Source organism: Euphorbia lathyris, chromosome 1, assembly GCF_963576675.1.
Source record: "Euphorbia lathyris chromosome 1, ddEupLath1.1, whole genome shotgun sequence".
Lineage (NCBI taxonomy): Eukaryota > Viridiplantae > Streptophyta > Magnoliopsida > Malpighiales > Euphorbiaceae > Euphorbia > Euphorbia lathyris.
The window spans coordinates 23,255,714-23,280,783 of NC_088910.1; the positions used below are offsets into that span (position 1 = coordinate 23,255,714).

A 25,070-nucleotide genomic window follows, 5' to 3' on the forward strand; every position below is an offset into this window, starting at 1 on the left:
TTTTAGAAGTAAGAAGTGAAAAAGATGGAAGCGGTGGGAATGTGAAATATGCCAGAAAAGGTATGGGGGGAATGAAAAAGTGGGGTTGAAGTGTTTGTTAGGTAACGGCCAGGTGTGATGTGTTTGTGGTACCTACTACTAAATGTCCAAATTCACAGACAGAAAAGAAAGGAACAACCTGTTTTCAACTAAACCATATCTGCTTCTATATCACCATAAGGTTATCACCATCAAATATATGGGAAAGAACTGACATTAGTCTCAATTCTTAAATCTGTAATAACAAGGGATAAGTTCTAAATTTGTCGCTACGTTTTTTATAAAGTGCGGATATATCACGAAATATAAGAAATTGTAAAATTTTATTTCTAAGTGTTTAGAGGCAAGAGGTACAGCGTGCTGCACTCTCTTGGCCATTGGAAATCACCTTTTTATAAGGGGAAAGGGTGCTTCCCCACCTTCCATTTTCATGTGTGAGGTGCTGATTGCGCCCGTTATTAGTCTCTTTTTTTCCCCTTTTGGCCTGGATAGGGGGATGAGTATATTTTGTATTCCATTCATTGATTGGATATAAAATTATTCCATGTTGGAAACATTGAAGATAAATTATCATTTTTTACATTAGAGGTAAATGTGACCTCATCCTAATAATAATAGACAGGATGCTGTTGAGGTCATCGTTTATGTGTTAGGGGGACAATCAGTATGGATTTCAATAATAAAATCAGTTACACACGAATATAAAGATAAAAGAGAGAAAGAGGGTTGAGGGGATAAGTGGAGTAAAAAAATTTACTCTTGTATTTATACATAATGAGTTGCTAATAATTTTTTTTCTCCTTTTAGACAGTTACTTATAAGGTCGTTTCTGACTTTTTAGAAGTCGTTTCTGACTTTTTAGAGGCATGTGACAGAGATGATAAAATTGGGCCTTTTTATTATATATACATTCTATTTTTTTTTTTTTTAAATTACAAGTTGAAGGATATCCCCACTAGATTGGAACCCTTAACGAACCTTTCAAAACACCTAAAATCCACATTTTATTAAAAGACAAAGAATTAGAATAAAAATTTAACAACACAATTCCAAAAACGGGCTAACGAAACCGAAATCGGTCTAAACTACTAACCCTCAATTACAAAAAAAAAAAAAGGCTTTGTGTATTATCATTCTTGGGCTTTGGTCCCTATGATTCAAGGTCCAGGACCGGGCTTGAGACTTACCAACACAAAATCGAAGAATTTAAAGTTCTCAGCTTGTGTTGAAAGAAGGTTTTGGTGGAAGATAAGGATCACCATTAATTATTAATGAATTATTAACTTTCAAACTTATATATTTTACTTAACAATTGACATCACAATCGAATAAACAGTATTTTTCACATGGATCCTGATGACCACGTGAATTTGATCATTCACTGTTAGATGTAGGCTGATTAAATCTAAACCTTAGGATGCTTTGAATCTCCACCTTAGGATTTTAATCAGCTTACATCTAACGGTGAATAACCAAATTCACCGTGATCATTAGGGTCCATGTGAGCACTACTGATCGAATAAAATATCAATTTAATTCTTCAATTTCGAATACAAATTCTTCATTTTTTTGAACAAATGTGTTGAAGATGAAACAAATATGTTTTTCTGGACAATTACAAAATTAATCTATATATATATTTGGTGAATTATAAAAAAACGTGAAAAACATAAAAAACGGACAAAGCATGAGAAACACTAAATAGTGTTTCTATGTTTTTTTTTCATTTTCCCGTTTTTCCTTTTTTTTTTGCATATTTTTTTTTGTTATTTTTCACATTTTCAGGTTTTTACCATCTTCAAATTTACAATTTTTTTTTTTTTTTACTCACCAAAAATTTACAATTTTTTTTTCTATTTTTCAACCTTTCACCTTTAAACCCTTTTTCGCATTTTCACATTTTTATTTCGTTTTTCCGCATTTATACCGTTTTCACATTTTTACCATTTGCACGTGTTTACGTGTTTACGTTTTTCACGCTTTTTGTGTTTTTTCGTTTTTTTCTATTTTCAGTAAATTATATATATATTAAATATTTGAATAATTGGTGGTAATACTTTTTTTTAAGAAAAACTCAATATATTAATAACAGAAAGAAGCATCCCGAATTAGAATGCTTCGAATGAATACATGACTAGTCCAATGAACAAAAGAATTAGCATAGGAACGAGCATTTCGTGCCATAGCGTGAGTTGCCTCGTTCGCTAACCTTGAAACAAAAACCACCTTAATTGTCGGGTGATTATGAATAACATCTCTAATATCTCGAATAATTTGCCCAAACTCGGTGAGATCTCTGTGTTGTGTTCTGACCGAGTCCAACACAACCTTTGCGTCGCTTTCAACTATTACTGAGGTATAACCTAAAGATAGAACCCAACCCAAACTTTCCTTGAGTGCCATTGCTTCCGCCATTTTGACTGATATCACACCTAGTTTGTGTGTACTGTAACCTAGAATGAAACTACCCATACAGTTGCGCAGAACAACTCTTGCACCGATAGCTCCCTCATCGTTAAATATTGAGGCGTCAACATTGCACTTCAGATAATTGTACGGTGGCGGGTTCCATTTAGGAATTGATAGAGATCTATCACTTTCAGCTCGTGGAGCTCCGTCTCTGTTCCGCTGTGCGCCGGAACCACCAGGGACTGTTGTTCTAACCTGATCGCCTGCGTACGGAACATTCGATTCACACTCGAAATTCTGATCAAGAGGATGATCCGCCGAAGTGTGATGGGAAGATCCCGCTGCCGATGTTCCAATGTGCCCGCCATTCCCTTCAAAGGGCGCTAATTCAAGATTTCGCTGTTGTCTCACCACCGATCCTGCAAAACAATAGTTGTTAGTTACTAAAGCTCCTGACCACTTCCTCCCTTCTCCATCTCGTGGTAGCTCCACCATAGCCTCACCACCTCCATTTTCATATCCTCCCATCTGACCCCCGCCCCCTGCCTTTCCTAGCTTCGCCTTCTTAAATTTTTGAGCCTCCTCCCACTCTTCAACAAGTCGCAAGGCCGATCTTGTTATTATATCAGGCCTACAAGCCTCGTGATTCCATAACATCTTATTTCTAGCTTGCCAGATAGCCCAGAGTACACCATTACACTTCTGGATAACTTCTTTTTGTGAGCCAGCACACATATTAAGCGCCCACTCCTCAATATACTCCCAATTCTCTCCAGGTGGGATTAGACCAACTGAACTCCAACATAGTTTAGCAAATGTACAACTAGCAAACAAGTGTCAACCATGTTCGATATCATTTGGGCATAATAGACAATTGGTTGCAATAGGGATCCTTCTACTGGCAAGTCTAGTTCGTAAGGGAAGTATACCTGACATTAGCTTCTATGCAAATAGTTTAATTTTGGGAGGAATCTCCAGCTTCCACATTGCTTTCCATCCGACAACTTCCCCAAGGTTATTCCTTGCTGAGGCCTGAAGATTGTATCCAGACTTGGCAGAATATACTCCATCTACAGTATAATGCCAAATGAGTCTATCATCTTTGACTGAGAACGGGACAACCATAGCCCCAATAGCCTTAGCCGTTTCCTCATCGAAACTTCTCTCCAATTTTCCACGATCCCAGATTCTGGACCCATGTATAAACAGCTCCCCAACCTTCATCTCCCTGACTGCCCGATTCTCCACCGGACCAATCCATAATTTATCCTTCTCCCAAATCCAGATATCCTGGTGGGCATCAACCTGGTCTCCTCTGCCAATGCACCATCTTAGGTCAGCTTTCAGTAAATTAATTGAACTCCAAACACTTCTCCAAACAAAACTGGGGTTATTGCCCAATTTGGATGTAAGGAAAGTCCTCCCAGGGTAGTATTTAGCTTTGGACATTCGACTCACCAATGTATAAGGCTCATCAATTAATTTCCAACCTTGCTTCCCAAGTAATGCTATATTGAACTCTCTAAGATCCCTGAATCCCAAGCCTCCCACACTCTTTTTTGCACACATACGTTTCCATTCTAGCCAATGAATCCTCTTTCTTCCATCTACCTTTGTACCCCACCAAAAGGAATTCATCATCTTTTGCAGCTCATCACAAATAGATTTAGAAAGTAGGAATATGCTCATACAAAACGTAGGTAGAGCCTATGCTACAGATTTCAAAAGTACCTCCTTGTTTGCTGCTGATAAAAATTTAAATGTCCAGTTATTGAGTCGCTTCGACAACCTCTCTTTTAAGAAACCAAAGATGGCTCGCTTCGAGCGTCCAATTAGAGAAGGTAACCCAAGACATCTCCCCGTATCCAATGGCGTTTGGATTTGGAGAATACCGTTGATGGCTTCCCTAATATCGCTTTTGACATTGGAGCTAAAGAAAATCCCAGATTTTTCCAAATTGACAGCCTGGCCAGATACCCTTGCATAACTTTCCAGAATTTTTTTAACCCGGATGCTTTCACCCTCCGATCCCCCAAAGAACAAAAAACTGTCATCAGCAAAGAAAAGATGAGTGATGCTTGGCGCTCCACTACAAATTTGACAGTCTCTTATATTACCTTCCTCCTCCCCACCCTAAATCATCTGGGAAAGGACCTCTGCACACAACAGAAACAGGTATGGAGACAAAGGGTCCCCTTACCGAAGACCTCTCCCCGGTGTAATAGGCCCCACAAGATTGTGGTTCACTGCTACTGAATAAGAAACAGTGCTTATGCATAACATGATCCCCCTGATCCATTTGTCACAAAATCCCAACCTCCTCATTACTTCCTTTAAGAAGCCCCAGTCCACCTTGTCATAGGCTTTACTTATATCAATCTTTAAAGCCACCTCCCCTTTACTCCCTCTATTTTTCTTTTTCATATAGTGGATAATTTCAAAAGCTACCTGCACACTATCAATTAAGGATCTGCCAGGGACAAAAGCAGATTGAATCTCCGAGATGACCTCAGGGAGAATTACTTTTAGCCTATTGGCGAGAACCTTGGAAATTAGCTTATAGAGTACATTGCAAAGTGAAATTGGTCTCAATTCTGTCATACTACGGGGATTTTCACACTTGGGTATCAAGGTAATGATGGTATCATTCAGATTTGGAGGGAACTCATTCTTTTCCATCCATTCGATACAAGCTTCAAAAACATCTCTACCAATTACAGGCCAGAAGTATTGAAAGAAACCTGGATTAAGCCCATCAGGTCCAGGTGATTTATCAGGGTGCATCTGATTTATAGCCTTTGTAAACTCCTCAAAAGTAAATACACAAGTAAGATCCACATTCATCCCTTCAGAAACTTTCACAGGTAAATTCACAATTTCATCATAATTGGCCACCCCACTCCCCTGGAACACCCTCTCGAAATAATCTCTTACCACCTTACCAATTTCATTACCACCTGAAACTTCAACTCCCTCCTCGTTCACCAAACTTGAGATCCTGTTAACATGTTTACGCGCTTTAACACTTGCATGGAAAAACTTTAAATTGCAATCCCCTTCCTTCAACCAGAAAACTTTCGCTCTATGATACCAATAATTCTCCTCTTGTTCAAGTAGTTCATTCAGCTTCCTTCGAGCATGCAGAAATGTCTCCACTCTCTCAGAATCAGTACAATCCCGAGTTTGTTCCATAATCATCCTCCACCTGCTCACCTTTTTTTTTATCAAAACGAGCCTTAAAATGTCTACCCCAGTCCAACATCCCCTCACAGCACAAATCGAGTCATTTGATAAACCTGATCTGTCGGTTTTGATTCCATATGCTCTCAACCAAGCCCTCAAACTCCATCTCCTTTGTCCATGCTCTGTCATATCTAAACCGACGTTTAGCTTTCCTCCTTGGTAGCCCACCAGGCTCAAACAAAATAGATGAATGGTCCGAGTATCCAATTACCAAATTGGAGACCTCATACTGCGGAAATCTACTACACCAGTCAATTGACCCGAAGGCTCTGTCTAATTTTTCTCTAATCCAAGCACTTGACCCTCTCCCCCTCTCCCAAGTGAATCGACTACCCATCATATTCAATTCTATCAACTCGCAACTAGTTATAATCTCAGAGAACTGATTCATAAGGTGTAATGGATAGGCTAACCCACCAACCTTCTCTTGCTGACTCAGAATACAATTAAAGTCTCCTATCACCAACCAGGGAAGAGCTGAATTACAAGCTAAGCTCCCAAGAAGGTCCTAGGATTCCTTATGTCTAGCCCTGTCTGCAAAGCCATAGAAGCCCAATTGGTGGTAATACTTAAAATTGTATAATAAATAAGAAATTGCATGTTGTATTTTAAACTAGAAAACTAGTTATTTCATCTTATCACATTCTATAACATAAAAATAGTCATTTCTAAGAAATAGTTACATATTTTATCATCTCATATTCTATTATTTGGTAATTCTATTCTATTTCATCTTATTTATATCATGAATCAAACGACACCTTCAAATCGAGTTGAAACAAAACATCTCAATTATTATTATTAAGATTTTATCTCAGTATTTTCCATCTCATCTCAGATAACAAAATCATAATTAGAATTTACAATAATTAAGTTTTTATGAACAAATTGAGTTCCTAATTGTCATTTCCCATAACAAGTGGAAAATAATAATAATAATACTAGAAAGAGATATTATTGGTGCACATAACTTTTACTAGCTCTTGTTATATACGACTGCACCTTCTCAATTTTATAACTCGTATTTCTTTGAATTTTTTTTTATATTAATGAGACTCAATTGCACAAGAGAATGAAATAATATAAGAGAAATAAAAGATGAAATATAGAAATAAAACATGAGGCAAGATGAAGAATGAGACAACTATGCAAAAATACAAGTCAATCCATTCGTTTGCCTCTGAACAAATGTAGTTGACTAAAAGTCATTCTGACGAAGTGAAAACTGACATCAATTAAGTAAATTTCCGAACTCTGATTGGTCCTCTTTGCTTGAATTAATAACATCCATTACTATCTTTCCATCCGACTAAAAAAATAACCCGATTCAACCTAGCTCAACCTAATAACTTCTAAGATCGTTAGGGCCTCACTTTCTTTGACTTGCGGCATTCCATGCATTATCATCATCTGGGCAACAACAAAACGCCCCATAGAGTCTCTAATAACAGCTGTGATGCTCTACCGATATGACTCTAAAAAACTTGAAGATTCATTTGTTAGTAAGTTTATCTAGTTGAAATTTATTAACAATTCATGGAATAGGAATTTTTTGTTCTTTATGCATGCTCATATTCTGTTGCTTTGATATTTTTCAGCTTTGACCGAACTGCAAAAAAGAATTGAAGCATTCATTAGGTCCGAAACTGTTATACACGTATGCCAATAAATTTTAGCAATTTCCCATATATATATATATATATATATATAGGTTTTTTGTGCCATGTTTTTTCTCACTTACATAACTCTCATCATATTCTGCGTAGTTCTGGTGCTTAGGTTGATAATGACTCATGAAGTTGCAAGATGCTAAGTTACTAATGCTAAGTTACATCTATTACTAAAATGTATTTATGATGGTGACGAATCCTCAAATATACAATTACCTTCTACTGTTTTTTAACCTCTTATGCATAGACTAACATTTAAACACCCATTAATTAATTGATTAAAGAAGAATTATCAAACGTAATCAAGTAAACTTACCAATTAATTTGATTCTTAATGACTTTAATTACCTTTAACATCCACATATATAGTTAGTGAATTACAACCTTAATCAACATTATAGTAAGCACATGATTAACTAACCATAGGTCCTAGTTCTATATATAGTTTACTACTATCAATTATTCCGAATGCATCATCCACCGAACTTTTTTTTTTTTTATAAATAAGTGTCTCATGAGGAAAATGTTTAATTGATAAATATGGCATTCAAATATGTGATTGGCCTAATCAATTTTACCATGAGTTAATTCACTTTTCTAACATCATTGGTCTATATACCCATTAATGGCTTACTCAGTGAGGTTATAGACTTTATTACTCATAATTCAATGAGATATTATGTATTGTTGCTTCCGTTTATTCTATGTCTTATTTAAGAATGCTTTGCTTATATATTGTTCTTGTTTCATAATTGTTGATTGACAGGTGGTAGGATTTTGCTGCACTTTGAAGGGTTGAGATTATGCATTATGTGTTTGTATAAATGTTTTTAGGATTCATATTAAAGCTAGAATGAAGTGATTTTTCTTTTTGTAAATATACCAAACTTCGTAGGATTTTGTTGCACTAGAATGAAATGCTTTTCTTTTTTGCGAAATATACCAAACTTGGTAACAAATGGTATAGTTTATTGGTGAACTTTTTTTTGTTCTTAATGAAACATTTATTAGGATTTTGCTGCACTGATCTAATATATTTTTTCTTTAAATTGAACAAATATGAATACAGAAGATTGAATACAGGATAATGAAATTCAATTCTAAAAAAAAAACAAAAAATCATTTGCATCGGCCCTTAAATATGGCCAATGCAAATAATATAATTATTTGCATCAGTCGTTGAAAGGACCGATGCAAATGTTATAATAATTTGCGTCGGTCCTTGACAGAGGCCGATGCAAATAGATATCATTGTTGGTGTGCCGTAGTTCATAGGAATTGGTTCTTGTAAAATATATTTGTGTCGCATTAATAAAGACATGAATCTAGTTCATTTATATCTTGTGTTATAATATGAATAGAGAATTCATTGATTGACAATCGTAAACCATATCCCAAGTCTATTCTATCATGGGAATGATTAGAACCACAAACTTGTATATTCGATGACTGTATGGTAGTACATAATACTACCCATAACATCGGGGTTTAGTGTCCTTTAGTCAATTGTTGTAGGATATAAACCGGCTATAAATGAAGTGTTCTTTTATATCATTTGTTTTAATAAGATATAGTATGTCTAACTATATAAAGACATTCATCTTTTAAGAGCTAATTAAGTCAAATAAAAGAAAATCCCAAAGTTTATTTAAAGTGATTATAAAGTGTCCATACAAGCATGAAGTGAGACCAAACCTTATAATAAACTGATAAACTTAAAATCACCCCAAGTCAAGTAATATATTTATATATGGATTAACATAATACTGTTGAGACTTGCATGTAATAGTGTCTTCTGTTATGAACAAAGAGCTGATCTCACAAGCTTCAGATATGGAATATCTGGACAGTTACATGGATCCGGTGAAGGAGTTCATTAAGATTGGGGACCCGACTTGAGATAACAGGATGAATGGATTTATCCTATGTCACCTATTCATCACATTGGCATTAGTAGGTATAAGTAATCCTCAGACTCAAAGAAATATTAATTAGTGATTCTGGATTATGGAGTGTGATACTTTGACTCTGTTCAAACACGATCCATAACAGGGAGGACCCTAGGGTGTGTGTGGGCAGGCGTTGGGTATCACACGAAGTAATTACAGAATAGTTAATATTGGATTGAGCATTCGGTACTCTTGATAAATAGGAGATATATCCAGGATCACCTGTCGATGACTTGACTCTAAATCCTTGCAAGGTGATAGATTAAGAGTTGAAATGGAGATTTCACTTAATCTATCCATTCGGAGTTAACTCTACCTAAATAAGTAAAATGAACGTCTCCCTATATGTGCTTGACACTATCTATAGTCATAAGATTCGTTCGAGGATATAGCTGGTGAATGATCGAATTATACTAGACCTAATACGGAAAGGTCAACGACGGAATCAACCTGTCTTCTTATAGCTCTAGGGGAATGTTTACGGTTCTGCTATTCGCAGTCTGCACACTCATTCCGACACTAGTGGAAAAAAGGCCATTTGCATCGGTTTTTAGGCGATGCAAAAGCTCTCGACGCAAATGCATTTGCATCGGCCGTCGGCCGATGCAAATGGTTGAAGCATTTGCATCGGCCCTTTAAAGGAGCCGACGCAAATGAGGCCGCATTTGCATCGGCCCTTTTAAAAGGGCCGATGCAAATGCGGCCTCATTTGCATCGGTCCTTTAAAAGGGCCGATGCAAATGAGAGTTCATTTGCATCAGTCCTTTAAAGGACCGATGCAAATGCAGTATCATTTGCATCGGCCCTTTTAAAGGGCCGATGCAAATGATATTTTTTCATTTAGAAAAAATAATTTGGATTGAATGGAGCTCTATAATATACTAAATAGCTTTGATTCATATATATTACATGGAGTAGCATCTATAGCTACTTTCATCCTAACATCACAACACAATGCTCGTGAACCACCTGAACCTGATCCAACAAATTAATAAATACATTAAAGCCGCAGCAGCTACACACATTATTAAAAACGTGTAAAAATCAGAATCTGTCTAGCAAGATGACTCAATACCGAAGAATTACGATTTGGTCAGAAACCTACACATAGGTAAGTGATTAAAGAATAATAAATGCTCAAACAAAATATTATTTTCCATCGACTAATTACATGTATTGTATTTCTGCACTCTGAAGACTGCTCGGAATTGTGCCTGTCAACCAATTGAAGGTAAGGTCTCTGCGGTCTAATAAACAAACAAAAATTAATATAACATGATATCACATAAATGCAAAAGCATCTCTTTGAAAGGATTTTAAGCAAACAAATGAAATTGTTTTGTATAATATTGTCCTTCAACTGTGCAATTTTAACTAAATAGTCCAAAATGATTTGTATTTTAAAAGCAACTTAATACATGTCAAGGAAAAATGAGTCATTTTGGATATATGTAAAAACAAAATATTAACTTGAAGTGCCAAATTGTACAAGCATTTATTAGGTTGAGACTTGAGAGGCTAAATTCTCCTTTATTCAAAGGAATTCTGTGTGAGCAACTTACATAGTGTACAAATAGGATAATTCTCCCAGGTACTTTGGGATTGAATCATTGATTAAGCAATGCCTGAGTACTGTGATTCACAAGAAATAAAATCAGCTCATGACCCAGTAGTAATAATAATAAAGTAGAAATTGACAACTTACAATATTTCCAAGTTTCCCATAGCTTGAAGATTTGGGATTTTTGAACTTGGTCCACTCAAATCTGATATTCTCCTGACAAATGACATTTTATATTCTTTGGTTAATTTGTATACATTTTCAAGATTGTAACTTGTAACTTGTAACAACACACAAAAGAAAAAAGAGTGACTTTTGCTCATAGTTGTTTTAAGTTTGTCAAAAGGGAAATGTTAGCAGGAATAGGACCCTCCATAGATGTTCCTTGCAAATCTCTGGAAAATTGAATAAGTTTCTCATGATGAGAAAATGAAGAGAGTTTCCATTTTCTGGAAAACAAGTATATACTTACAATCTAGTCAGGTTTTAGATACGAGTCTGCACTGAAACTCGGATCATAATTTCCATTTATCAGTAGCATCTTAGGATAGCAATAAGGAATAGGATTAGCACCAAGGTACCTGTACTTAAAAGCCTCGCAACTGCAGCTTTCCAAGCATATTTTCTCACAACATTTCTAAATTTACATTTGGATAGAATCTATCATCATTTCCATAAAATTCAACGTCTTTTACTTTAATAAAGCTCGCATCTGTATGATTGTCACACAGGATATCGAATTCAGGTTCAACAGAAAGAGAGCGAGGTTGTCTGAGAAAGAACCCTAAATCAAACCGCTACATAAATAGAGTTTGGAGGGAAGCCTTTGAACAATTGTAATTGAACACAGTCAAGAAATATTACTACTCAAGCACCACATGATTCTCAATGAAGGGTTACTCCCTGCATCTAATATGGTGGATAGCAGTAGAAAAACTTCCCAAAAGCCCAAGAGACAACCTCTATCTTTCATATTTTGTTTCCGTCTACCCTGCAATCTCTAGACTCAAATTATGTAGAAGTTAACATGAAAATAGTTCATTGGAAAATAAGAGACAGATTTTATACCGCTAAAGAGCATTGTTTACAGTTGAAAAGCTAACTTATTGATCTGACAAAAGGTTGTTGAAACATCAAACCAAGAATCGGTAAGTGTCATTGCTCATAGCATTCTTCATATTTGAACTTAAATCTCCATTTGACCAGTCAGCAGGAACACTTGGTAATTCTTTTATAAGTTTTTCAACCTGCATTCACATGTCCAAGATTACTACAACACAAGCAATGACATCTGCTAACAAACAATCATAGGGAATAAATAGTTTAGCTTCACGGATTAAATTAAATAAAAATAAAATACTAAAGGAAGAGAGAAAGACAACCAGAAAGTTTAAAACCTCTTCAACTGTTCCAGCAACATCTTTAGTATCACTTGCAGTCATAGTTTGGACCCTGATAGGATGATCACTACCAAGAGGTACATTTCCCACCATTACAGTTCATGTTTTTCTCCTTATAGTCATGTGGATAGATTCACAATACTTTTGTCTTGGAACTACATCCAAAATTAGCATTGATCAGACAAAAGCATAGTTGAAAAAGATGGAGAAGTATGCATATTTATGAATAATTCAAGGAATGCTAATCAAAAAGTTGGTAGTGGTTAATGTTTACATCTATAACGCATCAACAATCCATCATATAATCCCTCCATAAGCATCAGAAAAAAAAAAACAATCCATAGGAAGCATTCAAATTTAGAAAACCAAATTCAACAGGGAAACAATAAAGCAAACAACTTGCAAACATTTATGGGCACAAAAACAGTGATTAAGGAGAATTGCACAGCTCTAAAATGAACAATTAATGAGGTATATCTTATTATAAGTAAACATGAGGAAAAGAGTAAGAGAAAGAACCAAGTTGTGAAACTCGGCAAGCTTAGCCATAGTAGCTAGTGCTTTCACCACCGGGAATAATAAGAGAGGTGACATCATCAAGCTGGTCTGGCTTCTTTATTTCCACTCCCTTCACCCCCAATCTTCTAAGCGCTGCCAAATTACACCGATTGAAGGCATGATTGATATCGGCAATTAACAATAATATATGGAAAGAAGAAAAGGAACAATCTTTCGCATGGAAATGTCAAAAAAGAAGAGATATAAAGAGTGCCTGTAATGTGTTCGTTAAAAGAACCCTGAAGAGCGAGAACACCGATAGCCATTGACACCGCCCCTGGACTTGAAACTGGGTTGGCGGCTAAATGAGTGAGAGAAGGAATGAGAGTCGTAAACTTATAGAATATTTGGGCCTTTCATTTTAGGATTTTGGAAAAGGCAGCCATGGAAGGGAGCTGAGTTTCCATCTTGTGAAAAGGAGAGGAGGGAGATGGGAGGCGGCTGCAAATAAGTACGTTAACCCTGAAATCCAAATTTTATACTAACACTATTTGCTTCGCGTTTTATAAACGGCGGATGCAAATAATGCAGTTATTTGCATCGTTACTTCTTAAGGGGCCGATGCAAATAGTTCAATTACTATTTACATCGGCCCTTTTAAAAGGACCGATGCAAATAATACGTTTATTTGCATCGGTCTTTAATAAGGGCCGATGCAAATGAACCTTTTGCATCGGTCTCAAATAAAAGGCCGATGCAAATGAACCTTTTGCATCGCGCTTTGTAAGGGCCGATGCAAATGGTCATTTTTCCACTAGTGCGATATACAAAAGGTTGAATGTAATTTTAGAAATTAATTCAATAGGTGTATACGGCTAGTAGCAATAAGAATCTAATGGGTCACACATAAGACTTGAAACCAAACGAAGACATAATAGTAAATAATGAATGGAGGATTAAAATTGTTTAATTAAGTATATTAGGCGGCCGAATTTTATATGCAAATATATATATATATATATATATATATATATATATTAGTTAATTTATTTAGATAATTATAACTAGATTATAATTGTGGTTAAATTAATTATAGGATAAATAAGTTAGGAGATTTAATGTGATTATATCTCTAACTAATAATTCATAATATCCTATCTAAAATAAATATATATTATGAATAATTAATTATTTAGATAATTATAATTGGATTATAATTATGGTTAAATTAATTATGAGATAATATTAGTTAGATGATTTAATTTAATTACATCCCTAATTATTATTTTATCAAATAATAAATATTATTTATATTACATTTAGATATAATTATATATAATACTAATATTAACTAAATAAGAGAGCTATTTTGAATATGACTCTAATTAAGTGATCTAATTCAATCTAACTAGGGTTTAGAATCAAGAGGCTATAAATACCCCCCTTATAGATGAATTTCGGCCTAGACAATAATATTCCAAGTGTTGGAAATTTCGGCCAACCTAGATTGAGGAAGAAATCATCTCGCTCGTCTCCATTCGATTAATTGCTATCTCTATTCCTTTTTCCTTGACCTTGTGTTGATTTATTAGAGGCAATCTTCTTTGATTGCTATTCATCAGTTGTATTCTAATCGTTTACTTGTTTGTTTTGTTTGTGTTCGTGAAACTCGGGATTAAGAGCTGTTGGCACTTCGTTTGCAACTGTAGATAGATCGTCAATAAAGGTATTTCGTTCTATCCCTCTTTATATGAAATAACGCTTAACGGATCTTGGGTTAAGGGAAATAGGTAAAAATTGTATATTTCCGTTGTGTCTGTGTTTGCCTATTTTCCTTCACATAATACTTGTTAAGTCAGTCGTGAATATCTGTGCATGTTGTATATATGTTACTAGATCGATCCGCCCAAGAAAACTACATGGTGGTCGTGTCATAAATTTTCTAGAGTAGGTCTCTAACTGTCTTTAGACTAGATTTCATTATAATATCAATGTGGAATCTGATTCACTTTGACATACGCCTAACAGGTCTGTAATAGGATGCCAAATATGGGCATGATTGGGTGAACATGTGAACACATTGGTATTGATAGTGAAGTGATGGAATTACCACTTACATAACAGTGAGATGATATCACGAGCCACTTGATAAGTGAGATTGATAAGTGTGTGGTCACACCCTGATAAGTAGTTTACTTATCTGATTCATTAATCTACTTAAAATCAAGAATTATCATAAACAACAGAGAGGATGACAGTCGCCATGCCTCTAGTTTATAATATCGATATCAAATGGTAAAATAAGTTAAGAGATAACTACATGGTCTCTGCATCTTTAGACTGCTGAAATAGTTGTATTAGTTGGGGGCAGTAACGGTTTACTAGACCCACTTACTGTCTCTGAGCTATAAGCTCACTACTAGCTAAGGACAGTCCCATAAGGTTTGAGCACATCAAATATCTGAATTATAACTACTAACACATATTCAGCCACCCACCATTTTTGCACAAAGGTGAACTTGGCCAATTATACAATCTCTCCCATTCTTCGTTCGTTCTTCAGTTAGAACCGGTTCGAGCTCCATAGCTGTTCGTGCATTTTACTTTGGAGATCGACTACTTTGTTGATTCTTTAGTAGTCTCTAGAAGAGATAGAACAAGTAAGTTTTTATCCCTTGGTGGATCAACAGGTTTGATCTTTGTCCTAGAAGAGACAAAGCCCATCAAACCAAGAGTCCTCGCGGATTGGATAGTTTATCCTACCAAATCGCCAATGGTCAGTGGTGGACTAAAGTTTGACTGATTGTTGATGGATTGTTGAACGAGACTAAGACGAGCTCGAGTAGGTAGGAACCCGCAACAAACAATTCACCCAATGCTCCACTAGTCACGCCAGTGGACCCACAAGAATGTCCCCGCGTGGGTGCTCCTGAAAGAAGAGCACGAGTAGGCAAGAAATTGTGCGCTGATCCGGGGGAACGAAGAAGTCATGCACGAGGAAGTTAGATGAATTGAGTGGGGAGTATATCATAGACAAAATGTCGTAGCATGCAGACAAGGCATATGCTTGCTAGTTGCAATTAAAGGTGGGAATGCAAAACGACTACAATTAAGAATACGTGCTATTTAGGCACCGCTCGATCTTGACTTAGGCATACCGACCCAATCGAGTTTGGGGACCTCGTCGTTAGTCTAGGGCTTGACTAGGATGGATGGGCGTGCCCCTAGGCACTATACTAGTTTGGGAGCTGGTCCCTCTTTCCTGATGAGCCCATGGGAGGGCAAAAATTAGTGAGCACCGGAGGTGATAATGGCTGAACCTCGATAGAGATGGAATATCGGGGTGCCATATAGGAGATGCCTCTGCAAGAAACTCACTTTGTGATAAATGACCATAATTAGTAATTAGTTTCATCGAATGTGACACCATTAGGAAAACGCAAAATTGTCTTGATGAATAATGATTTGCAAGGCTGGTGTTTAGGGGTGATGTGGTTAAGTCATCTGTGGGTTGGTTGGCAGTCTTATATACTTGTTGCATACAAGGCCATATATAGCTTATGCAGTGAGTGTTGGAAGTCAATTCATGCGTGCACCTAGTGAAGAGCATATGAATACGAGTATCGAATCTTGAAGTACTTGAAGAATGCTCCATGCAAAGGTTTGTTGTTTTCGAAAAAACAGTGAATCTAACATTGAAGGATATACCAATTCAGATTGGGCAGGGGATCAAACTGATAGAAGATCCACTTCTAGTTATTTGACTTTTGTGGAAGGTAATTTGGTTACTTGGAGAAGTAAGAAGTAGAAGGTTGTGGTCAGATCAAGTGCATAAGCCGAATTTTATGGTATGGCTCATGGTGTATGTGAATTACTATGGATTCGAAGTATAACGAAGGATTTGAGGATCAAATATACAAAACGTATGGACCTTCATTGTGATAATAAGGCAACCATTGAGGTTGTACAATATCCAGTTCAACATGATCGGACTAAACATGTTGAAGTTGATTGGCATTTCATCAAGGAGAAGCTTGACCAGAAGATTATACGGTTTCAATTCGTAAAGTCAGAAAGTCAATTAGCAGACATACTCACAAAAGGAGTTTCAAGGAAAGCTTTCCGTAATGTACTTGATAAGTTGGGCATGATAGACATCTATGCTCTAACTTGAAGGGGAATGTCGATAGGACATCTATGTACTTGATAAGTTAGGCATGATTAGTTGTATTTCCTTATTTGTTTCCTCTTATCAATCCCTAAATCATGGATGTAAATATGGAAGTCTCCCTAAATCATGGATGCAAATATGAGAGTCTTCTACCTTGTTTCCCATATAAAATTATTTCTTTCCTTATGTTATTTATTTCTTTGTTTATATTTAAACCTCATTATAAAAACTCTCCTATAGCCAGAAGAATACACATTAGAAAATATTTAGAATTCTTTTATTTGAAAGTTTTATATAACAAAAGAGCCATTATCAGTGTCCTAATTATGTCCTTATCATTGATTTTCTGTAACAACTAGCTTCTCATTATCAATTTTATGGCGATTATGTTCTACATTCCATCAATCATTAGGCATTTTCATCAATTAAATTTTTTTCACTTTATTTTTATTAGCAAAGATTCAATCAAATATATGATCGATTAAAGTTATTTAGGCTTTACCTAAATTTTATTAGTTATTTTGACAGTTTTGTCATATTATATATTTTTATTATAAAACGAAGTTGAGCAACTAATTTGTATAACTGATATAAATTGGAGGAGTATAAGTGTGATTTAATTGTTAATTAGGATTATGATTTCTGAAAGTAGTGATTAGAACATAATTAGAGTTTGCAGATGAGTAAGTAGAAGAAGATGAGAAATTAGAAAGAATGGGAAGAAGGGAAGAGAGGATGAAGAAGATAGAGGTATAAATAATTTTCATTAAGATTTATGGTAATTATCAGGAGCTTCATTCATAGTTGGTCAAAGAGTGATAGTCTAGGTTGTACGGACACAGATACATATATAGTATTCGACATAGATATAGACACGAGAAACGTCATTTCTATACAACATAGGAGACGTAAATGTAGGGAAACGTATAAATATTAAAATTATTGGAGCATATTTATAATATTAAAAATATATTTTTATATTTGAATTTTTGTAATATAATTAAATAAATACCTATAAAAGAAATTAAAAAACTCCATAAGGTAGCAAGTTCTAGTGTTGAAGCAAAATTTTAGAATAGACCAGAGAATTTTAATTTGTGATTTGTGAAAGATTACTGCATCATATTTATATAGATGGAGAAGTATGAAAGTTAGTTTTAGTATTAGGAGTTGCATCAATTCCCTCTCTCCTTTGGTTATCTGCGGCTGCAGCTGCTCTATTTGTTTTTGTTTTTTGAGTCACGTCGCATTGATATCTGTAACTGCTTATTTCTCTGTCTTTTGGTTTATTTCAGATGTTAAATTTCTGCACATAAAGATCGACCTACTTCTTTGGTTGTTCCTACTCCTCTCCCTTCAAATAACGATCGACCATTACTGCAATTAGGCTTTATTTACCTCTCTTTTTTCCTGAAATGAAATGCAATCCTTTTTTGTCTAGGAAACACGTTTCCCATACTGTTTCAGGTATCCAACTTCTGAATATTACGGAAATATCCCCGAAACATATCTCATTCGTTTCTGGGTATTTCTGTATCCATGATACGCAGGCATGTTGATGTTTCCATACTTCATAGGTGATAGCCCATATATAGTCTTGAATTGCTTCACTTACTCTACCAATCTCTTTGTAAATGTTTCCCTGTTTACAAGGCCATTGGCTGTCAGAGGATCAATGTAGAGAACCTCATTGTAACAAGATATATATATATATATATATATATATATATATATATATATATATACTTCCGTTTTTGTTTATAGATTGCAACAAGTTTATAAATTTCAATCAAATATTTTCACACGATTTTCTCTATCTCTATCTCAAATTCTAACCTCCTATTTTGTGTAACTAATTCTTAATCTCATCTTCAAAATAAAAAATAAAAAAATTCAATACCATCTATCCTTTACTCACCCTAATCGTATCACCTAGCAACCCTCTCTGCTCATTTACTATTTACCTTATCAGTTTCGATTCACCCCAATTTCGAACTGAATATTCAGATCTAAAGATGTACCTGATGAAGATTGTGGTTTGGGAAAGCATTTTTCATCTCCATTCCAATTTAGGCTGCGTAACTTCATTTTCCGTGTTGTTATTTAAAGTTTACGTTGATTCTGATTTTGATAAGTTTCTCATGTTTTATTCTATTTTATCCTTGGCGAAGGGTATCAGCGTCGACAAGCACATCACCAGCAAGAATTTCACAGTCGACGGTTACCAATGGGCTATTTACTTCTACCCTGATGGTAAGAATACTGAGGATAATTCTTCCTATGTCTCAGTTTTCATTGCCCTAGCTAGCGAGGGAACTGATATTCGTGCCTTGTTCGAGCTCACCTTGATCGACCAGAGTGGCGAAGGCAAGCATAAAGTCCATAGCCACTTCGACCGCTCTCTTGAAAGTGGCCCTTATACCTTCAAGTATCGTGGCAATATGTGGTATTTCATTTTTGTCTTTTTTATTTTTTCTTGAATTTTTGTTGTTTTTAGTGATTATTTTGTTTGATTGTTTTTCTGAAATTTTTGAGGGGTTATAAACGTTTCTTTAGACGGGCAATGATTGAAACCTCCAATTTTCTTAAAATGATTGCTTGAAGATTCATTGCATAGTTGCGGTTGTAGTTTCTACAATTGAGTGCTCCAAACTGCATTCTATAAAAGTTCCCAAATCAGATATTGGGAACCATTTTGGTATGTTATTAGAGAACGAGAAATGTTTTGATACACTTTTAATATCCATGGTTAAAAATTCCATGCTCACAAATTGGTATTAGCTACCACTTTACAATTATGTCTTAACTATTGATAATTGAAAATGAATCTTTTTATTTTATTTCACTGGGCTTTGATGTGTTTGGGGATACTCATGCTTCTAATTGATGTTAGGCTCATTTCAATGCAGGTAATGTTTTTTGCAGCTTTCATTTTCTGTTAATCATTATTTTAGTGATTTTTAAATTTCTTATTTTCTTAAGTTTGGCTTGTTATTTTCCTAATAGTTCAAGATTCATTTTATGATTATTTGTTATTTATTTCAGCTTAACTAATCATTCATTTTCTGAAAGGAAAAGTAGATTCTGATTCAAATCATTGAAATTTCCTTTGAAAATGATCTTCTAGTTTTCTATAAATATTCATTTGAAGTTACATTTCAATTTCAATTTAGTGAAATCAATATGCTCAACTGGTGCTCTTGGCGTAGTTATTTTTTCAATTGTTCAATTATGTCACCGCTGTGGTTTAATGACAGAGCTTACTACCATAAGTGTGTCTCAATTAATGAAAACAAATGTTTTTATGATTAGTATTATGATATTTATGAACTCTATTTTTTTTATTCTTTTTGTATAGTTACTGATCAAACCGATTTTGCTAAAGTCGTAAAATGTGGAAATGTATTGCCACTCTGTAGATTCTCTGATCAACTAACACTGATTAGTGCTTACCAGTGTTTGGTTAAGGATAAAGGAACCGTGAAGACAAATGCAGATTGACATGTTTTCTTTTCAGTTACCATTTTTGCAACACGATAAGACGAAGGTAGGCAGAACTAAACACCAGACAAATAAATGTGACTTCCCTAAACAATGGTTTTTTCAATGCAATTTAATTTCCTGGTGAGCATTTTAAAAGACCATGTATTATTTGATCTTGAAACTCTTTTAACATTCCTCAGATTTTGCTAAAAGAGTTGTACACCTACACTAAGTACAATGGGCTTGAACTAGGTTTTTGTTTTCATTTTTAAAGTCAATTCAAAATTGTATTAGTTACCAATTTAGAAAACCTTTATTTTTTAGAAGAATTTTGGGAACAACATGGATAGATAGAAAAATAAATTGCAATTGTTTCATAAAAAATTAGATGTTAGGAGTCGAGTTAATCTACTTTGTATAAGTTTAAAACTGTCTACATGTTAATTATATTGAGATTGGATTCATGTTTATATGCTAAAGCTGTCTTTTTTATTAATCTGTTGCAAAAATTTAGCTTCTCTATGCCATGTTTGAAAGACAAAACTGGTGTTTTTAAGGTTAAATGTCTATAATATAGTATTGTCAATATATCATTTTGCTGGTTTAAGCCTTTGGTCGATGGATTCAAAGAATGATCTATAGACTTCTCTATCTCTTAAGTTACAACATGTTGCTAGACACTCGATCAAACGAGAGTAAAACCATGATTTCTCTATTGCTCAAGGTTGTGTAAGTGTTGTATGCTTTTATAGAAATGTCCATATGGAACACTTGGGTTTTTATAATAGTCACATCAGAAGTCTCATGACAGTTTCACTGTTATATTCATTGATGTACTGCATACGTGTAAACGTGTGGCATTTGCTTTGTAGTATCTTTATATTCTTACAGCAACTGCATGGAAAGAGTAGCTTCATTATTGTAAGCATCATTATATTTGTGAGACTGTCTATTAACATCACAAGTGCATAATCAAATCCTGTTGTAAATTGCTCCATCTCCCATGTTATTTTTCCTTGTACTGTTTTTTGCATGATTAAACACTAAGAAGTAGAGACTTTTTTCTTTTCTAAGCTAATAACATTTCAGTTTGTTAATAATATACATGAAGTAATTGTGGTAGATTGTGTTTTGAGAGGCATTAATGTATTATTACACGAGTCTCAAATCAAGGAATATATGAAAGAAAAAGGACAAACATAAAAGCTTTTGGAACTATATATGCTGAGTTGTGCGCTGCATGAGCTATTGGTATCTTGTGGTATCATATATAGTTCCAAAAGCTTCTATGATTGTCCTTTTTTCTTTTATATATTCCTTAAGTTTAGACTCGTGTAATAATACACTAATGTCTCTCAAAACACAATCTACCATAATTAGTTGCATGTACATAACAAACTGAAATGTTGTTAGCCAAGAAAAGAAAAAACTTTGCTTATTAGTGTTTAATCATGTCAAAAACACTACAAGGAAAAATAACATGGGAGATGGAGCAATTTATATAATTTGATTATGTACTTGTGATGTTAATAGACAATCTCATAAACATAATGATGCCTACAACAATGAAGCCACTCCTTCCACGCAGTTGCTGGAAGAATATAAATGTACTACAAAGGAAATGCCACATGTTTACATGTATGTAGTACATCAATGAAAATATAACAAAACAGTCATGAGACTTCTGATGTGACTATTCTAAAAACCCAAGTGTTCCATATGGACATGTCTACAAAAGCATACAACACTTACACAACCTTGAGCAATAGAGAAATCACGGTCTTACTCTCATTTGATCGGGTGTCAAGCAACATTTTGTAACTTGAGATAGAGAAGTATTTGGATCATTCTCCGACCCTGTCGTTAAAGGCTCAAACCAACAAAATGATATATTGACTGTTTTACATATTATAGAAATTTGACCTTAGAAACACCAGTTTCGGCTTTCCAACATGGCATAAAGAAGCTAAATTTTCAAACAGATTAATAAAACAGACAACTTCAGTATATAAACATGAATCAAATCTCACTAAAACTCAATATAATTAACATGTAGACAGTTTTGAACTTATACAAAGTAGATTAACTCAACTCCTAACATCTATTTTTTCATGAAACATTTGCAATTGTATTCTTCTATCTATCCATACTGTTCCAAAATTCTTCTAAAAAAAGAAAGGTTTTCTAAATCGGTAAATAACACAATTTTGAATTGACTTTAAGAATGTAAACAAAAACCTAGTTCAAATTAATTGTACTTGAGTGCAATCTCTTTTAGCATAAGGGGTTTATATGAAGCAATAAAATAGACAATTAAACATATCAAATCCAATCAATTAGAAACACAAAATATGAGAATGCTAAAACAATTTCAAGATCAAATTATAACATGGTTTTTTAAAATGCTCATGAGGAAATGAAATAGCATTGAAAAATCCCATATTTAGGGAAGTCACATTTATTTGTCTAGTGTTTACTTTTGCTTATCTTAGTGTTATTATGTGCAAAAAATAATTGAAAAAGGAACAAGGTCGATCTGGATTTGTCTTCACAGTTCCTTTATCATTAACCAGACACCGATAAGCAATAATCAGTGTTAGCTGGTCGGAGAATCTACCACTATAAAGTGGGACTACATTTCCACATCTTGCAGCTTTAGCAAAATCAGTTTGATCAGTAATGCACAAAACGAATAAAAAGAGAGAGTTCATAAGCATCATAATACTTACCATAAAAACATTGTTTCCACTAATTGAAAAATACTTATGGTTGTAATCTCTGTCATTAAGCCACAATGGTGAGTGAATTGAACAATTGAAAAAAAAAATACACTAGGAGAACCAGTTGTGCATATTGCTTTCACTGAACTGAAATTAAAATGTAACTTCAAATGAATCTTTATAGGAAAACTAGAAGATCATTTTTAAGGAAAATTTCAACGATTTGAATCAAAATCTACTTTTCTTTTCAGAAAATGAATGATTAGTTAAGCTGAAATAAATAATCATAAAATGAATCTTGAAATATTAGGAAAATAAGAAGCCAAACTTAATAAAATAAGAAATTTAAAAACCACTAAAATAATGATTAACAGAAAATGAAAGCTGCAAAAAAAATTACCTGCATCGAAATGAGCCAGAGAGAAACCTAACATCAATTAGAAGAATGAGTATCGCCAAATACATGAAAGCCTTGTGAAATAAAATAAAACGATTCATTTCCAATTCTCAATAGTTAAGACATAATTGTAAAGCGAGTACCTAATACCAATTTATGAGCATGAAAATTTTAACCATGGACATTAAAAGTGATATAAGAACATTCCTCATTCTCGATTGACATACCAAAATGATTTCCAATATTTGATTCAGGAACCTTTATAGAATGTGGTCTGGAGCAGTCAATTTCAGACACTACAGCCCCAATAGTACAATAAATCTTCAAGCAATCATCTTTAAAAAAATTGGAGGTTTTAAGCATTGCCCATCTGAAGAAACATTTATAACTCCTAAAAAGTTCTAGGAAAACAAATAAACAAAATAATCACTAAAAACAACGAAAATTCAAGAAAAAATGAATAAGACAAAAACGAAATACCACATGCTGCTATGGTACTAAAGGGTCTAAGGTCCACTTTCAAGAGAGTGATCGAACTGGATATGGACTTTATGCTTGCCTTTGCTACTTTAATCGATCAAGGTGAGCTCGAACAAGGCGCGAACATCAATGCCCTTGCTAGCTAGGGCAATGAAGACAGAGACATATGAATAATTATCCTTAGGATTCTAACCATCAGGGTAGAAGTAAATAGGTCATTGGTAACCGCTGACTGTGAAATCCTTGCTTGCGATGCCCTTCGCCAAGAATAAAACAGAACAGAACATGGTGATACTTATCAAAATTAGAATTAACTTAAACTTGAGATAAGAACATGGAGAACTAAATTGCACAGCCTCAATCGCAACGGAGATGAAAAATGCTTTCCCAAACCACGATCTTCATTAAGTACATCTTCAGATCTGAATATTCAGTTTGAAATTGGGGTGGATTGAAACTAATAAGGTAAACAATAGTAAATGAGCAGGGAGAGTTGGTAGGTTATTCGATTAGAGTGAATAAAGGATAGATGAGACTTATTTTTTTATTTTGAAGCTGAAATTAAGAATTAGTTACACAAAATAGCAGATTAGGATTTGAGATAGAGATTAAATGGTGTGAAAATATTTGATTGAATGAAAATAAAAAAAATATAAGGAACACGATGAGAAATAGTATAATTTAACAAAATTTCAAAATTTTATTAAACTAACTCATCAACATGTGTTATATTATAGTAAACATCGACTAAAACTTTAATATTTAACCAGTGTTATTTTATTTTCTCCTTTTATAATAATATTCTTTGTAACAAACCACATTATTTAAACTCTCAATTTTGTGGTATTTTTTTTTCATACCCAAAAAAAACAAAACAAAAAATAGAAAAGATTACAAAAGGACAATAAAATTTATAAAAAGAAAAATTTAAAACAAAATAAGTATGAATTACATACGATCTACAAATCCAAAGCGTCAGAAATGCAACTACGATCCAAACTTCATTATTGAAATTTTTTCAGAAAATTAATATGAATTGATTATATTGAA

General features: G+C 34.3%; 1 long non-coding RNA gene and 1 pseudogene across 3 annotated transcripts; one reads left to right on the forward strand and one right to left on the reverse strand.

Moving 5' to 3' along the window:
* Positions 1 to 10,216: 10,216 nt before the first annotated feature.
* LOC136223259 (uncharacterized) lies at positions 10,217 to 13,279 on the reverse strand. 3 transcript variants are annotated; one of them, XR_010685898.1, is made up of 7 exons: positions 13,044 to 13,279; positions 12,791 to 12,922; positions 12,254 to 12,426; positions 11,940 to 12,118; positions 11,016 to 11,087; positions 10,873 to 10,942; positions 10,228 to 10,557 (listed from the first exon to the last, which is right to left on the reverse strand). It is a non-coding gene; the product is annotated as an uncharacterized lncRNA (long non-coding RNA). The 3 variants fall into 3 exon arrangements; XR_010685912.1 differs by having other exon boundaries at positions 10,217 to 10,524; positions 11,016 to 12,118; XR_010685893.1 differs by having other exon boundaries at positions 10,217 to 10,557; positions 11,016 to 12,118.
* Positions 13,280 to 18,955: 5,676 nt separating this feature from the next.
* On the forward strand, positions 18,956 to 19,753 carry LOC136217312 (BTB/POZ and MATH domain-containing protein 4-like; annotated as a pseudogene).
* Positions 19,754 to 25,070: the final 5,317 nt, after the last annotated feature.